Here is a 13140-nt window from a genome sequence, read left to right on the forward strand (position 1 = left end):
CAACGCTGAACTCATACGTCATCCGCCCGGAGCTGCTTCCGTGAACTGTTGGCGCAAGCTACATTAAAGTGAATATGGATATTTTTCTTACAAAAACGCATCGATTCGCTACAGGAGGCCTTTGTTCACCCCCCGGAGCCGTGTGAGACACTTTTTTATGGATGGGCGCTTTTTATTCAACTTCTTTTGGACTGATGTATGCAACGCCCACTGAGTGGCATTAAACAGCTTGAAAGATCAAAGACACTTTTTAATATAACTCCGACTGGATTTGTCTGAAAGAAGAAAGTCATATACACCTAGGATGACTTGAGGGTGAGTAATTTATGGGCTAATTTTCATTTTTGGGTGAACTAACCCTTTAAGGCTACTTAGGTGAATAATATTTCATGTATATAATTATATTAAAACAGTTTTATGTGGCTGTAAACCAATGAAAATGTTAATTAGGTTTACAAAATTACATTGAAAACATAAATGTATACTAAATACAATGCTAAAATGTCGAAAAAGTCATAAAAAGCATTACTGAACAAAAATATTTAACTGAAATGTAAACTAAATTATAAATAAAAATGTCACTATTTTTCATCAACCATTGGCTTTAAAAAAGATTACAAACAGTAAAGATGCAGTTTCTGTTAGTCAACGGAAGAATTTATGTAACAAAAATCGCATTGGGAAATTTTCCATCCTGATGGAAAATTACCAGTCGCGTGGATTTCTATTAAAATGACTGAATTATGCCCGTGAACATTGGCTAAACCATGATGAATGTGTCTAGTGATGGGAGAAACAAACCTTTTCTAAGCTTTGAATCGGCTGAATCAATTACTTTGCAAAATGATTTCAAAGCACAAGAAAACCACACTCTAGTGACACCTGCCTGTCAAAACTATGTAAATACAACAAAAACTCAAGCCAAAACATGCATAAAACAGCTTTTACAAACCCACTGCAAATGTTTTCTTGAAAGCATATAATTTAAATGCAATTCAAATAATAAAATACCTTTAAATATGAAGTGTCTGTATGATATGTGTTTTTTAAATAATTATTATTAATATGCAGGGGGAGGGGGGTTGTTTGTTTGTTTTTGTTTTATGGATAGCTTGTCTAAACAGGCCAGTAAGAGACTATGAACTACTACTCATCCTTTTAATTACACAAATATCTCAATAAAAATGTCTACAAATTGATAAAAGTGATCTGAGATCAGGTAAAAACCATAGACGCTGGTTCAATGGCTCGCCACTGGGGGGCTATCTCAATTAACTCGCATGATTTGCATAACCCAACGGCAAACCATTGAAATTTCTAAATGTTGCGAAACAGTTATGATGTAACAAAGCCTCGTTTACTGAAATCCCCTAAATCTGGCAGTTTGATACGTGTGCCGAACCACTGTTTCGAAACAATTATTCACAAAGGTTTCGAAGCTTCACAAAGCAGTGCTTCAAAAGCGCCCATCACTAAATGTGGCTGCACTTAACTCAAGTGAATCAGTGAATCATTTACTTGAACCAGTTCTTTTATGTGAACCATCTTTAGATTTACTAAAATCATTTGAATAAGTTACGTTAACAACATCGGCTCATATTTTTGTAGTGTTTTATTACTCTACACAAGCTCGCAAGGAACAAGAGCATGAGCGTTAAACTAAATGCGTTACCACAGACTTCAACTAACAGCATGTCCAAGCACTCCAAACGAACAATGAAATGCTTTTTCCAATGCAAATAGCTCTCCCAGTGAAGCCCAGCATCTGGAGAGGACATGAAATGCCATGCTCAGAGCCTCTTGTCTAATGAATATTGATCTTTGCTCCATTAAAATCAATGATGCAAGTATCTGGCATAGACTCCCAGTGAAGAATGGCATCAATTGGACTCTACGGAACATGTGTCCACTGAATCATCTGCAGAGATTAATGCAGATTAAATCTGATCACGTTAATTGAACAAACAGTGCTTTTTGCTTTTAGTCGTTAAAATATCATAATGCACCATGAGTGCAAATTATCATATATACAAATAATTTGTACATAGATAAACATGTCATTGTTGCATTTTAATGTAATTTTAGGAGAAGCTGATAGTCACACAGCATATATAAAAAAGTCTCTTTTTTTGGCTCCATAATGTATTTACAGAAAAAGACAAAACCGTTCAGATATCTGTATCATTTCCTGAGGGAAACGCTAAACGTTTTATGTGAATATGAGACTGTAAACTGAAACCACTGACCATTTCATAGAACAACAGTTCTGAGCAAATGATACCCAGCTCACTCTCAATTGTCAAGTCAGGCAAAAAAATGAGTCATAGCAAGCTAATGTAGCATAACGCGACAACAATTCTAACTCAACTCCTGAACAAAGCTAAGTGAAGCTTGTAAAATGATAAATAGAGAACATTAGACCATTTGCTTTTCTGATATGCTTGTAACATGCACTTAGCATTGTTATATCATAGCTTGAGTGACACCTCAAGAAAGAGTTAAACAGAGCATGCTAATTATCAAATCCAAAATTACATACAAATGTTGTACAAGGTATGATAAAGCAGCCAGACATGTTTAGTAAAGTTTAGATTTAATAAACAAAGGCTTGTCATTTCCACTAAAAGCTAAATGCACTAGCAGGTTGTTATATATTCAGCACAATTCCACTTGGCTGCATTAGCTTAGCGTGTGAATTCACTATCCAATGTTGAGTGCTTCAGTGGGCAGTGCCGTCCCCCACAGTGTTTCAGACCCCCTATGTTGCACACTGACAGGTGCTTACAGCTGCCAATAGCTTTAATCACAGGTGCCGAAATGATGCACCGAACATCTGGTCAACATCAGTAGCATAGCGTAAACATGATTTTCAAGCTGTTTGTTAAGAACAACAGCATATGAATTACAACCTTCGACCACCTTGGAAAAGTTTCCAACACCTTCATTATCCATTGAAGTTCCATTTGGATACCTTTTTGAGACCCATTTGTGGATATTTAAACTGGAGCATTGCTATACCTTAGTTTGCCTTTTTGTTTAGCGTGTCATTGAAGTTTGAGAATGATTTAAGCGCAGGTTACAATGCTATTTTTAGTCACATTCCTACTTTACCTGAAATGGTTGGGTCAATCCTGGCCTGCCATTGGCTGGCTGTCATTAAGAATGACATCTCTACCAGATGCAACATATGAGTAACTCTACAGGAGCCGCCACAGCGATTAACCTTGAGCAAAAATTGTAGACCAAAATGAACATTCATCATCACCCTCTGTCACCTTACTAGGTCACAGCACCTTTGACGTGTACAACTAAGAAAACAGTTTTGATCAAAGCCATTTTATCCCATCCAGAACAAGTTAAGCCACCAAATATAGTAGTTTAGTAAAAGAAAATGTGTGCAAAAGTCACCACCAGTGGCGTAATTCGGTCTTTGTAAATTCCCCTGAAATTCTGATGTACCCATTTCTGCACAGCAGGGTGATGGAGAAAAATGTCACAAAGCTGAGTATAGGCGCCAAAAAACTGCCCAGTTCCTCAGAACAATTGCTCGTCACTGGAGACATAAGTGGAGATCTGGATCCAGAACCTCAGAATGACAAATCATACAAATTTCCTGCAAATGCCTTCAAATTATCCTTTAAAATATGAGAGAAGTTAGGCTTATTTGATCTGGGCCCCAAAAATGCTTGGATCATGAAGTCTTAAGGTTAAAATTACCATTAAGTATCCTTCTCGGGGAATATCCGTTGCAAAGCATTTATTCAAATTCAGGGACTTTCCGGTGTGGCATTAGTTTCTAGAATGTTCAGCTGTTTAAAAGGTGAACGCATATGGGCCAATATATTTCATTTACATATATCGTACGGTATGCCAAGTGTGTGCCAACACAGGATTTGGCCTCTAGGCAAAGCTATGGGATGATGATATATAAAGAATCAGACCCCTCAGAACTCGGGCGATTTAAATCATAGAGTTTCTGGAAGACAGTCAATAGCTAGACATCAAAGTCCTTCTATATCATTGCAGCCCTTGGCAAGACTTCAATAATTCATTATGGCTTAAAATCTACAGCATACATATTCATATTTACCTTTCTGGCTCTGCGGGTCATACACCTGAATCCCGAAGAGAGGTGGTCTTTCAGCCCGCATTAGGGCAACATCATTGGATGACAAATCCAGACGGAATATCGAGGCGTTCATGTAATCCGTCCAGAATATGTAATTCTGGTAATGCGCAATCCCAAATGGATGATTCATCTCTTTCCCGCTGTACAGCACCTGTGAAAAGTAGATCAGGTCTGTGAGTCACAGGGAAATGTTGAGATGAACATAGAGAGGAAACGGAGGTGTCTGAGAACTAAAGAAACAACTCACTCATTTACTAACCGTTCTGTGGCTGCCGTTGAGGTAGATTTTCTCAATGTGGTCATAGTAGGCGTCACACCAGTACATGACGCTGGAGGAGTGGTCCAGAGTGAGGCCGTTAGGCCACAGCATGTTGGATGTGACGAAGATCTGACGGTGAGATCCATCCATCCAGGCCTTCTCTATCCTTCCTCTGCTGTCAATTAACTCATCCTCCTCCCAGTCCGTCCAATACATCCATCTAAGAAACCAAGTGAGAAATTATATCTTTAAGATCATGACACCCTGCTGAAGAGGACCAGCTTAGACCAGAATGAATTTCCATTCTGCTCTAGATGGTTTAATACAGATAGGCGTTGTTCTGGTGTCTCAGGGGTGGGAAACTCTGGCCTTGGAGATCTACTGTCCTACAAAGTTTAGCACGAACCCTAATCAAAAATGCCTTCATGTAATCTTCAAGACTTTGGTTAGATTTTTCAGGTGTGTTTGATTATGGTTGGAGCTAGGGTTGGAGAGACTCTGGCCTTGGAAATCTACTGCCCTACAAAGATTAGCACCGACCCTAATCAAAAACGCCTGCTTGTAAACATCAAGACTTTGGTTAGATTTTTCAGGTGTGTTTGATTAGGGTTAGAGCTAGGGTTGGAGAGACTCTGGCCTTGGAAATCTACTGTCCTACAAAGATTAGCACCAACCCTAATCAAAAAACGCCTGCGTGTAATCTTCAAGATTTAGGTTAGTTTTTTCAAGTTTGTTGGATTAGGGTTGTAGCTAATGCTGCTTTCGATTTACCTTGTAAGTCAGATGTTGGAGCTGGGAATGACTTCACACCCACACATGGACAATGTTCCAGTACAGAAGTCAGAAAATCAAGATGGACGCGTCCATTGTTAGCAATACGTCGATTAAAAGATAATGCCATTGTTTCATGTCCACAAATAGAGGTTGGATAGTACTATGTGCACCAGTTTATTGAGATAAAGACAAACATAAGTGATAATAAACAATATTTTACTACTGTTTCTCTTCTGTTAAAAGTCAGTTACAAAAAGGTAGATTTGTCTTATTTGAATCCAAAAAGTAACATACTGGCTATATTTATGCAACTGGCCCTGGGTTTGCTTAAACGTGCCTTCTTAAAGACAGCTCACTGTAAAATAATAATTTAAAAGAATTGAGTACAATATCTACACCTAACCATCTAAAAAATAGGCTTGAACAATTGGATGTTTTTATTAATTCATGATTTATTTGGAAACCAAAACGTTTTGTTCTGCACCTCGTACAAGGTTCTTTTTTTCCAAGTTCAAATCACTCACATTTCACAACATAAACTTAACACCGTGACACGGTCTTGTGCATTTGAACGCAGCCTAACATAACATGACAGAGGGAATTGACTCCCCCCACTCATATTCAGTGACCTGTTGAATAATTCATGAGACAGGGCTTTGAGTGACAGCACCTGCTGTGAACAGGCAAACCAGGCGAGTGATGGAGATGGAGAGCAAATGCGATCAGGGCCTAGAGTCATAACAGCTAATCCTCAATCTTATCATGTTAGCACAGACAGGAAATGACATGCGTACATGGGATACGGAAGGACAGACACGGTAAAGGACAGTTTTTAGAGAAGGAAATGGGATTTAAAAGGGGAGAGATTAAGCTGGGATAGGTACTGAATATTCAGCATACCGGCAGCTTAAGCGGTGATCCGAAGTTCAAAAAAACGTAGACTGTATGAAATTTTAAACCAATTTCTAGTAACACAATCACAGATTAATTGCAGATTAAACCTGATTACTGGTAATTATTCCAAAGACTCCAAGTCTTATTTGCAACTAAATGATCTGAAATTCCAAGACACCGAAGCTATTAAAAACTGACAACCCAATCCAGAAACCCATTACGAGGATAAACATGTCAAGTGTACAGCACATGGAAAGAAGTCACTAAAATATAAGCAGAAACTGGAACCTGCCTTTAAACTTTTAAACCTCTTATGTCAGGCTTCACCATTCTGCCAAGGCAGCGATTTGCAGTCATGGAGTCTCCATATTCCCTTTAAGCCTTTCCATCTGAGCAGTGACATCGAATGAGGATGTTCGCATTAGCTCCTTTTGACACAATAGTACATCTGCTTCTGCTACTTCCTGTCTTAGATTTAAATTAACAATATTATTGAATAAAAGTGTTTTGTAACTCTAAGGAATGTAAGTATAATCATGGTATAGTACCATGTTTTTTGGCGCTGTGGTAATAGATTATTTTTTTTCTTTTAACATTTACCATCATATAATTCTTGGACGTGTACTATGGTAATTCCATGGTATTCTTCAGAATTTTGTTATAATTATTCAGTGCTATATATCAAAGTGCCATGGTTTTACATTGTTTTTCTATAGCTGGCATTCAGACGGTAATACTATAATACTTTGAAATATACCATGCTTCTGAAATTTAGGTACCATAGTATTTGGTATTCCAAGGTACTTTCAAAAATACTATGTTATTTTTGTCATTATCAGTGTTTTGGGTTTATTATTTCCTACATACTATAGTAATACTTTACATATAATTGTAATATTATGTTTTTGAACCTATAACATGATAATTCCATGGTAGTCTTTGAAGTACTAAAGTATGTTTTTATGCTGGACATTTACCATCAAAATACCATGGTTTCTTTGATATCTACCATGGTATGCATTAAATACAGTAACATATACCAGGTACCACAGTATTAAAATTTTTTAGACACATACTGTAGCATATTAACTTACAGTTCAAAGTATATACAGTAATAATAGACAGTAGCATAATACATTAAAGTAGCATGATACTATCATCTGATGCCATTCCATGACTTCTTGGCCAATGTACAGTGACTGGAAGTAACTGATTACATGTAATCTGGATTACGTAATCAGATTCTAAAAATTAAGTACTTGTAATTAGAGTATATTGCATTTTAAAATGCTCATAATCAGATTACGGTTACTTTTTATGGATTACATGATTACATATTATTCACACAATGGCAGTAAATTATTCATAATTTATTGACTCACCACAATTTTTTCCCCCCTTTCTAAATAAACCTACCACTTACATACAGTTTGGGAAACCCTGCTCTACTGTAATGTTTAATGCATTTCATCATGTTGATGACAAAGAATAGAATATATTTTCTTTCCCTTTGTTTTTTTTTTATTGTTTTGTTTTATAAACATAGAACACAATAATCCCGTTCAAGTCTATGTGATAAATTAGTTAAATCAAAAGTAATCTACAAGTAATTAATAAGTAGTCAGACTACATTACCTGTATCAAGAATTATGTATGTAATCAATATTATGTTACAAATTACAGTTTTTGTCATGTAATTTGTAATCAGTAATGGACTACAATTTGTAAGTAATCTACCCAGCACTGCAAATGTACCAAAGCAAACCACAGTATATGAAAATGGTAATGATTCAATATATCAAGTACTATAGTATTACCATGTTTTTTTTTCTTTAGACATAATTATAGTAATAGCTTGGAGTTCAATGTATGTAAATATTGTGGTAGTGCAGCACCATAACATATATTAAAGTAACATGGTATTGTCATCTAATACCACCACAGTGTTTTTTGTTAATGAAACCAGAGGAAGCACAGGGTTGTCGAAATTTCTTGATGAAATCTCAAAGCGCAAAGGGCAAACATCCCGCCCCCAGTGTGCTCTAAATGGCTGGATTTCGTCCAAGGCTTTAACAGACTGAAATCCCTGCAGAAGAATCTTTTAAATGTAAGCAGGAAAGGTATCATAGGCTTACCCGTTTAGAGGATCCACTACAATGGCCCTGGGATGAGACATATTGCCTTCTAAAAGCGTTCTCCTGGTCTGCGAGGGCCGGTCCAGCCCGGCCACGCTGATGGTCTTTCTATAACCGTCATTTGTCCAGAACAGGTTATTACCTATCCAGTCCACCGAAATACCCTCAACATTATCCAGCTCTGGAGAAAGAGAGAGCAGAAAGAAATTGAGAAAATGTTGTTCTTTTAGCTTGATAACATCAAAGACAGCTCAATTAATCACTGTCCTCCTCTAATTCTTCCCAGTGAAATTATGCGGTATCGACCGGCGAGCTTCCCCGACGACTGAATTGCACAAAATGCATGATAAATAACTTCCCATTTGGAAAGCAACGGCAACAGAAGTGCTCAAGTACAGGTGGCCTGATTCTACCGTACCACGCCGCATGGTTGCACAGATGATTCATCACCAAGCTAAAGCGAAAATTAGTTTCTTAGAGAATATTTAAGAGCTTTTTACACAATAAAACTGCGGTACGGCTCAACAGAATTACACAAAAGCCAGCATTAATCTCTGAGAAGTCACAGTAAACATACCGTCCTTAAGGATCGTTTCCCGAGCGGTTCCGTCAATCTTCTGCCGTCCAATTAGGAAGCTCGTGGTGTCGGCAAAGTAGATGTAGCTACTCTCTGCATGGAAATCCAGCGCTCTGGGACTCACGAGCCCTTCGATTTGAATCAAATGTTCATCTCCAGACTTGATATTCATATCCAGACCTCTGATAACCCCGGGCCGTCCTTTTCCGTAAAACAGGAACAGCTCATTCTTTGGTTCTGCGAATACACGATAACCCAAAGTAAACAAACGCAGTGGCGTAACGTAACAAGCCTTCTGCCAAAGTACTGTCAGAGCTTAATTAATTGACATAATTAGCCTCCGTTTTCAATTCAGTTCTGCAAATTAAAGCCTTTGACAAAAATGTATCCAAAGCGAGAGGCTCAAGCTAATTGCATTAGCTTAATTAAAACCAGAATTAGTTCCACTGATTCGATTCTATAGAATCAATCATCTTTTGGTGCATAACAGTTACATTGTGTTTGTAATTGTATCTGAGTGTGTGTGTGTGTGTAGAAGTAACTGGGGACAAACAGGGTCCTAAGTGGGGGCAGCAAAGAGAGGGACACGTTCATATGAAGCACAATGTTTTCGAAAGTCATTACTTACAGGCTGCAGTGGAGAGGATGATTGTAATTATTATTAGGTCTGAGATCCAGTGAGATCCAGAGAGACAAGAGGAAGAAACCAGGATGAAGGGATAGAGGAACCCAACAAGAACAATTGTGTGCTTTTGAACTTTGATTCTGAGGCCAAACGATTCCTTTGTGAGAGAAATTTGAGCCATTATTGACTCTCGAGCATATGCCATTCCATTGCTCTCAAGTTTGATTTCATAAAGTTTGTTCGCAAGATGTGAGAATGAATGACGCACAATGTTATTGACTTCCATGAGGCAAAGAGAGACAGGAATTTAATTTTTGTGTGAACTGCTTTAAATAACCATGTCCTGTTCTTGTATAATCCACTGAATCAAATAATTTACAAATGAATGGTACTTCAACTCATTCATAACGAATGAATGACGAGTCTGGCTTCAGTTCAAAAACAGCTTCACATTGAGTAACACTTGAGATAAAACAAAAAACTCAATTGGAGGAGCCACATTTAAAACCACTATAAAATAGACCATTTATGCCCCCATTTGATGCACATCATTATATATGATTTCTGAGAGCTGGATGACACATCGCAGTGATGAATAATATCAATGGATGTAAATGTGGGAAGTCACCCAATGACACGCCAACACACTCTTGACAACTTGTAATAATTCAGACAAGGTGACAAATTGTAATATCGGTTTATACAAAAAGATACAACTAAGTAGCAATCATGGTTAGGGTCAAGCATGAAAGGCTTTTTCTGTCACAGAATCATTGCGAGATATAAACTTACAATTCTGAGGAAAAAAAGTCAGAATTATGAGTTTATATCTCTCAGTTCTGACTTTATTTTTCAGAATTGTGAGTTCAAATCTCACAATTCTAAGAAAAAAGTCAGAATTGCGAAATGTAAACTCACAATTGTGAGAAAAAAGTCAGAATTGTGAGATAAAAAGTCACAATTATCTTTTTTTTCTTTTTTATTCAGTGGTGGAAACAGTCATTCATAGAATAGTGAGATATAAACTCGCAACTGTAAGAAAAGTCAGAATTGTGAGAAAAAAGTCGCTATTACCTTTTTTTTATCTTTAATTCCGTGATGGAACAAAAAAGGCAAGATACAAATTTAAAAAGTCAGCATGCAATTCTGAGTTTATATCTTTAAGTTCTGACTTTTTTTTTTTTTTTTTTTTAAATATAGGGAAACAAAGTCATATATTAACTGTGAGATAAAGTCATAATTACTTATTATTATCATTTTTTTTTAATACGTGGCAGAAACAGGCTTTTATAGTTAAGGGTTTAGATCTATTGTTAGGGTTAAGTTAGTTTAGGTTATATGTTCTTCTTACGATTTCACAATATTTTACAAATTATTACCATTTTGGGCATGCTTACACCAGAGCCTGAATTTTTTTGTACATTTGGTTGACTGATATAGAAAATAATGCAAATCTCCAGAGTTTTCCTATGGCAAATTTACGAAGTGAAGGCTACTGATTTTTATGACACGAGGTATAACTTAAGCATAATTCGTACACTAAATAAAACTGTAGGCAATATATACTGCATATAAGTAGTTCACCATCTGAACTTTGAGAAAAACTCCTTTTAAGATCTTCTGTCTTCCTACACACAAACACACACACATATTCTTAGATAGTCAATGATCCTGATGCGAAGAGACAAAACATATCAATTTCCCATGTAATCTGCCCTAATGTGCTGAACGTGGGCTATTAATCACAGAAACGTGTCCATTTTTCAGCGTCTTGCGGCTCCATAAATTTGGTCATAAATTTCCATTTTGACAAACCCACAAGGGCCATCCATCTGATATACGGTTTCAGATAGCAGCACCTCATCCATTGGGAATACCCCTAAAACCATTTACATGAGAGACCCGTCTCCCAGAGCTAATCAGACACCTGGGAGCTGCAGGAGGAAGAGACAGAAAAGAGAGATTGTTTTTTTGTGAAACTCACTTTTGCATGACTTCCCGTCGCTGGCAAGGACGTGGCCGGTCCGGCAGCGGCACATGCGTGATTTGTAGTTGTGGCTCAGGAGACAGATATGCGAGCATCCACCCTTTCGTCCGTGTGTATCAGGGCTGCATGCGTGAGTCCTGACTGGAGTAAGAGAAAGGTCAGTATCGTGGAGCTAGCATTGGAAAATATCACTGAAATAGCACTGAAAATATCACTTCAGTCACACCCTAAATGGTTTATAATTTTTCATAGTAAACAAATGTATACAGCTAAAACATCTGATAAATAGTGCATTATTTAGAATGGTGTTTCACGCAGAGCAGGAAAAAAACAATGCTACTGTACATACAACAGCACAATAAAATGTGAAATGCTCTTTGTGATATTTTGACAACTTCATTAGTCACTTTGCACAGCGAAATGGTAATACAAGATCTAGCGCAGTTTTTTTTCAATGTTTTAGGAGGATACAATTATTAGAATGGTGTTTCACACACAGCAGGGGAAAACAATACTACATGCTACATAACAAAAGGCTAAATAATAAAAGGCTAATTGTGTATAGTTAGGAAAGCAAAACATAGGCATAAAATCTTTAAACATGGAGGAGAAAATGTTTTTCATATTTTGGTTGATGTCAAAGATCATACATCTCACTAAACTCTATGATATTTTGACACAAATTCATTAGTCACTTTTAGCATTGTCAGGATTCTGGACTGTCTGTATCGTGTTTTGCCCGTTTCTGTTCTAGTTTGTCCTTATTTGGTAATTTTCCTGTCCTCGTTTAGTATGATTGTCATATGTGATCCACCTGTGTTTCTCCAATTATCCCTAGCATTTAAGCTCCTGTCTTTGCATTTCTCCCGTCGGGTCTACTTCGTCTTTACATGTGTCAGCATCTCGTTCCTGTATTGGATTACCCCTGTGTTTCGATGATTAAAAGACTGTTGATTGTACTCCACGTTTCTCTCATCCTTCCGACAGTGTAAGTGTGACAGAAGACCCGACCTAAACAGTAACCTCCGTTTGTCTACCCCCCGTTTTGTTTCCCGTTTTCACCCAGTGTCTTTTTTTTGTCTTATGGATCCCCTCGTCCGCCCGGAGTTCCTCCTCCTCCTGCTAGAGCAGGGGGAGTGATCGCTCGAGGACCATACTAGACTGTTCCAGCTGCTAGCTAACACCACCAGCTACCCAGACGACGCGCTCTGTGCGTTCTACGATGCAAGTTTAAACACCGCGTGCAGAGCGCCGTAGTCCGAAGATGGTCCTCGAGTGGATTTTGCCGCTTTTGTGGAGTGGATTCTGGCGAGAAACGGATCGATAGAATGGGATCTTATTGACTGGGAAACTGAGCTGGTAGCCGATTTGCCCCCTCTTCTCTCTCCTTCATCCCTGCTGGTCCCGTCCAGCCCTGAGGGGGCTCCCGTTTCCCAGTCCAGCCAGGAGTGGGCTCTGATCCCCGAGGGCAGCCCTGAGAGCCCGAAGGCTCACGAATGCCCTCCCTCCCGCCCGTTTCTGCCTCCTCCAGTGCTGTCGTCTGGCAGCCCCTCTGCTTACCCTCAGCCCGCCATCTATACGGTGCGAGCTCCGCGGGTCTGCCATTCTCCATCGTCGCCATTGCTGGAGCATCACTCACCTCCGCCTACAAGGCCCGGACTTCGCCTCGGTCCGTACACCCAGCGGCTCCACCTCGGCTCTTAGCTCCCTCACCTCCACCGTCACCCGTCGATCCACCAGCTCCACCGGGCTCCCTCGTC

The 13140-nt window shown here is 38.5% G+C and overlaps 1 pseudogene; it reads right to left on the bottom strand.

Moving 5' to 3' along the window:
• Positions 1 to 13140, bottom strand: part of LOC107665510 (low-density lipoprotein receptor-related protein 1B-like) — a 312996-nt pseudogene that overhangs the window by 200622 nt on the left and 99234 nt on the right.

The sequence above is a fragment of the Sinocyclocheilus anshuiensis genome, unplaced genomic scaffold (genome assembly GCF_001515605.1).
Source record: "Sinocyclocheilus anshuiensis isolate Anshui unplaced genomic scaffold, SAMN03320099.WGS_v1.1 scaffold543, whole genome shotgun sequence".
Classification (NCBI taxonomy): Eukaryota; Metazoa; Chordata; class Actinopteri; order Cypriniformes; family Cyprinidae; genus Sinocyclocheilus; species Sinocyclocheilus anshuiensis.